Below are 6,000 nucleotides of genomic sequence, written 5' to 3'. Positions count from 1 at the left end.
ATCCCGATGGATACTTTTCAGCTGGGGATGTAAACGCAAATAAATATGTAACATAATTCAACCTTTAAATCGCTGAAAGATATTTTAATAATATTTTCTATATTTATCTTGCAACCTAAGATGGGTTACCCAAAAACAGATGTTTCCTGATTTGATCATGTTCCCATCGTAAACTCTCTTGCCACATCAATTTCACCTTTGTTTAATGAAAGATTTTCTCCTATCCAATTTTAACAATCCAATCACAAATTTCAAACAGGCCTAAAGGAAGATTCTGGTTTATGCCTATATCCTAGGCATAAATTCCATTTACCTTGAGGCAAGCAGAAGGAAACCTGCTTTATGGATGCCATAAATTGTTGTTTGCCGCGAACCTGCAACCTTTGAGCTTGCCACACGAGATTTTCCCAATTTGAGGAAGGCAACTTTATGGCTATTTAATGGATCGAATGCGAAATGAGCTTGCGGCTAAGAGCGAGAGCGGCGAGACCGAGGGCTGAGGGATTGATAATGACGCTGGTGCATTTGGCTAAAACGAAAGCGAAATTAAGGCAAATTAAATGAGCATTTCTCTGGGCGGCTTTTTGCGTCTCGCCGCCGATTTGGCCGCGTTCCAAAATGATATGCAAAAGTGTTTTTATTCGCGGCAAGTGTCGCTGGCTGACTGCAATTTATGGAACTCATGAAATGGTCTGGGGGAGTCCCCTCCCTCCTGCTTAGCCAAAATGCTTAACCGAATTCAGGTTGCGGCCACCCTGGCAGCATTTTTAATTGATTGAACTGGCTGAACCATGTTCTCGAATCGAATCGAATCGCATCGCATCGAATGGACTGCTCTTCGTTATCAATTAATGCGCTGCATTTTATTGTTAAGCACATTAACGCAGTCACGCAAAGTTACCCCGTTTTTCCCACCGATTTTCCGGGATAATTGCGCCTGGTCGGAGCGTGTAAATTTTAATCCAATTGTGTGCTGCCGCTGCCGAGCTTTCGTACACACACTCTGCCCGTGCATATGTATTTATTTTTCCTAGCAGCTTTTCCGGCCGAATGCATTTGATTGTATTTTTCACTGCACCGCACGCCCACCCCACCTCAGGCCACGCCCCCGGCGACTGCATGCTGCTGTTCATTGCATTGGCCAACTGGAATTTGTTCTCCTGTTTTCGGCACCAAAAGGTAAAATAAATGGATGTGGTAAAGGGTTTCATAACGAATACCGATTACCCAGGCTTAAATATATTTTTTGGCTAAGTTTCTTTGATATTTTAGGAATCTAATCAATGTAAAAATTTATTAGAAAAGAGAAAAGCTGTAGGACATAAGATGAATTAATCGTAATCTTCCCTCTCTGCCAGTCTACTACTCCCTTTAACTCCAATAGATGCCCTGCAAAAACACAGCAAACATTTCTGGTCGTTTTTGGGCATTGTAAACTACACAAGCACCAGGAACTGACCCTGTTCAAGGGGTGAGGGTGAGAGTGCACTTTCCGACCCACCAAATGCTTAGTTTAATTTCAAGACCTAAGCTGCCTCATTAAATTCGCTGACACTGAAAGTGGATGAGGGAAGGTCATAAAGTCATGGAGTCGCCCGCAGCAAGTAATAATATCATATCAATATCCTTCGAAGAAGTCACGCACATGACACCTTCTGGAAAAGGGGAAAGGAAACCCATCCACACCACCTCTCCCCCTCTCATTAATAATTCCGCTTAAATGCTCTCTAATAATTTCCGCATAATTCATAACGGCGAACGTGGAACGTTTTATGCGTCACTTGCGATAAGGTCGTCCTTTTGTCGTCGTCACCGCACATCCTGGCGCTGTTTGCTTCTTGCAAACACCAACACACCGACACCTACACCTCAGCCACCTCCGGGCCATACATATACCTATATTCATAGCCGATTGATAACCTTAATAAAATGCTTCGCATTATGCCAATCGATTGCACACCATGAATGTGTTTATCCTTTGCTCAGCGCTCCGTCCTGGCTCATTGTACTCCACCTTCCTCTTTAAGGCTCTGAGGATGTGGGCGGTGGGTGAAGTTTGAGCGGGGGCGTGGTACACATCAAAACCGGCTGTTGCCAACAAAAGGAGACGATGATGCGAAGTTGCGAAAGTACACGGAAGACTTTTTATTAATAAAACAAAGTTAAGTTTGCTGTTAGAAATATTCAACTTTAAATTTGAATATATGTAAAAAGATGATAAGATGTTGTCTAACTAAGATAAGTTATGGATATGGACTAAGCAAACATATATATTAGAGAAGAAAGAGATTTTTTCTCTGTGTATCAACTCTCCTTGCGACTACCTTGTTGGCCTATCGAGCGGCTCCCCTATATCCTGTACTTTCCACGCTCATTTACTGCTCCTGGGGAGGGGGCCAAAGGGGGGAATAAGGAAAGTGGAGGGGCGGCACGGCAATTGTGCAAAAAGTGCCAATAAAGCACATTCTTTGTTCTGCTCGCAAAGTGCTCAACAAAGCGGGCAGGAGGATAACGTGTTACGCAAGCTTAGACCGCGTCTGTGTGGGTGTGTGTGTGCACATAAGTGTGTGTGGGTGAGTGTGCAAGGATAATAATAATAACCTATGAATAGGTAACAACTGTGGGAGAGCTCAATGGAAGAGTAGAGCCATTGATACCCTGCAATGAATGGTTTTTCAGCATTTTCTTAGTCGTAGATAGTATTAATTTCTGTAAGGACTAGCATACTAACAGCATAACTAACAGAATTCAGCATTCTAAGAACTGCTTACATATACCTACTCCTTTAGTACAGGGTATCCCAGTTGGAGGCTGCCCTTTATGGAGTGGGTGGTTCGTCGTGGCTCAGCCCCTGTCGTTGATTGCACTGTAGGTGGCTCCATCTACATCTCCAGCTCAAACTCTAGATCCCACTGCTGTCCCCTTCACTGCTCCTGAACCTGCGCTTGATTGTTTAGCTGTTGTGTCTGTGTATCCATCAGATACCCGATTGTTTGCACAGCCCCATGGACGTGGATTCGGATGTGGATGTGGATGTGGCTGAGGCTGAGGATGTGGTGCCGGAGAAGGAGAAGGAACTGAGGTGCAGCAGTCAGACGCAGACACACCTCATTGATTTTATTGTGCTTTTTTCGCATTGGGGCATTGAAAACGCTCATAAAAATGCCCACACAATGAAAACGATGATGCGGCTGATGGTCCTGGGATTACGATTAGGGCGGGGGCTAACCTGTGGTCCAGCTCTTCAATGGACAATGGCCGGCACACACTTATTCCCCTGCAGAAATCCCCTCGACCATACACGAGTGCGTACATATCCATTCCATTCCAGGGCCAGAGCCAAAGAAACCTGATGTCTATTTTAAGTAGTTCCCGAAAACAGCAGCTGCCGAGGAAAGCCAAGAATCTTTTGGCTGGCTGCCTGCTCCCATTGGATTTCGCTGGCTGTTTTTGGAGATAGACTGTCAAAACGGGTACGTTTTAGTGCGATTCCCCTAATGAGCTGGCCGGCAAATGACTTTTTGTAACTCACACGCGGCTCGAATGAAAATGAAATGAGAAATGCATTTTCGAAATGCCAAAAAGTGCCGAATGCTGAGAAGCGCACAGGAAAAAGTTAGCAATTTGCAATTTTCCTGGCCAAATGAGTTTTTGAAGTCTAGACCCGCTTGCTGAAACTACAATGTTGCCGTGTCTTGTTGCATCCTGCTGGCCCCCTTTGCCCCTCGTGGTGTTAATTTGTTAGCACGCTGCTCTCGGGGCAGACAGTGATTAATTACACAACAAAAAGCCAGCGAAAGGCCAGAAATAGTCAGGCGAAAACTCGGCAGCAGCAACTTTAAAGTTAATTAGTTGCCATGTCCAGAAATAACGCACTTCGGACTTCGAATAGTTTCAATTTCCCAGATGCCTGATTTATTTCTGCACTTTCTGCCTTTCAGGGGTCTGCTTTTGGCGGACGGCCGCTCTCTCACCTGGCGGGCGGGAATAAATTTTAAATTCTGGCCCGACCGCACTTTCCGCATTAAATCATTTCCAGGCCATTTCACAGCCGCCGTTGCCACCGCAATGAAATGGCGCCCAACCACTGGGAGCAGCCAGAATGCACTGAAACAAATTCAATTCGAAGCTGAAAAGTATTCTAGTTTAAGCCCAATTTGATTTCAAACTCTATCATTGACAGTACCAAACGCACGAGTTTGTTTCCTGTGCACACTCATGCGGCATGCAGGCATTCATTCATCCATTTGGACGTTCATTCATTCGTGGCGATCCGCAGGTGAGAGCAGCCACGTGGAATGCCCTACGCCGTGAATTTTGGCGCTTGGAATATGCAAAAATTACACAGTCGAGTGCATCAGGTGGCGGAATGGGCGGATGGGTGGTGGTGCAGCCTGCCGTTGCTGGCCACTTCAAATATATCACGCGTGAAGCCTCCTGTCTGCCGCTTGATTGACAAACGCCTGCCCCGCCGCGGCCCCTGCCCAGCAAAAGGTGCATCCGGCGCGTTTAGAAAAGATAAATTTAAGTAATTGTCAATATTTCAAGCGGCGTAATTGCTCTGGACTCGGTCACTCCTGCGGAGAGATGCAGCGAAAAAAGGGACAGCATAGAATAAATCCCATTGCAGAAGTACACTCAAACATCGCACACAGCACATCGCAATCGCACACCCCATGCCGCTTTCCCGCTTTCCCGCTCTTCTGCTCTTCTGTCCACCCCCCATTTTCCCACTTTTCCAGCTGCGGCTTTATGCAGTTCTATGCCATTTTACACTTGACGTTTTACCAATTTCGGAGTTCTTTTTATTGTGCACCCTGTAGACAGGGCAGTGGGAGGGTGGCTCAGGACTTTACTGGCTTAATTAATGGGTATTTATGGTACATCTTTTCCCGTTCTGCTTATGCAAATAAGAGTCTATCATTAAGAGTAAGTAAGCAGGGAAAGAGAACACATTCTTAACTCACCATCTAGGGTATCCCTCAGTTAATAATCCACATCAGTGGCTTCGATTTTTTTGTTGACACTTTTCCTTTTTTGTTGCTGGTCTTCATCGTTTTTTGCCAGAGTTTTTTAGCTGCAGTGCAGCAGACAATTTTGTTGCGTGTTAACAACTGCAACAATTTAGGTTTAATTGATGCGAGCTGCAGCAGCAGCAAGTTGAAGTGTCGGACTCGAACTCGAACTGCTCCTGACCCCCGGGGCCTCGCTTTTGTGCAACTTTTTCGAGGTTTTTTGGCCGCTTCCGCTGTGACGAGAGCTGTTAGATAAAAGCTATTTACATGTTGTTATTTATGATTTTGCAGCTAAAATGCTCGGTGAATTATTCGACCGTCCAAGCCCAGGACCAGGACCAGTCTCTTTTTATTTATTCGCCACTCGTCGGCTCCTTTGCCAGCTTGTTGACACCTCAAAACTGCGAATAAAGCAGAGCAACAGCTGGTTATTAAAAAATATTTAAAGAGTTCAAAGGACCGCTGTGTCTATCGAACACTAATCCCTGTATGAGCTTGTTACATCGGGGGATAATGGCCCTTCGGACCCCCATCCCCCGAACTTCCAGGACTCAACTTTATTACTTTCCGCTGACTCATGAGAGTTCTATGGAGAAATGCGGAGAAAGAAAGCGAAACTCATGCAAAGGTTGACTTGATTTATCGCCGCTCTCCACATGTGCTTGACTCGTTTGGCTCGCTTCTTTTTGGTTTGGCTTTTTATGACCCACGGGGCGTATGATGAATATGTAATGGCAGTGTGTTATCCACTGCGTTGAAACTTTGATTTACTAACTGCGAAATAAATATTAAATTTTCAATTACACAAAAGGCGACTGCAGGGCAACTTTGACTTTGACTTTTTCCATGCAATTACCTCCGAGCCAGGATGTCCTTCCACTTCGACAGGACAATCAGGAGCCAAGGAGGACAGGACCTGCCCCGGCCCAGGCTCAGGTTCGACTTGCTTGCAGTTTGTCTGGCCATTAAAGGAAATTGTCTGTAA

This window comes from Drosophila eugracilis, unplaced genomic scaffold, assembly GCF_018153835.1.
Source record: "Drosophila eugracilis isolate 14026-0451.02 unplaced genomic scaffold, ASM1815383v1 contig_1781, whole genome shotgun sequence".
NCBI lineage: Eukaryota > Metazoa > Arthropoda > Insecta > Diptera > Drosophilidae > Drosophila > Drosophila eugracilis.
This window is presented reverse-complemented; position numbering follows the sequence as displayed.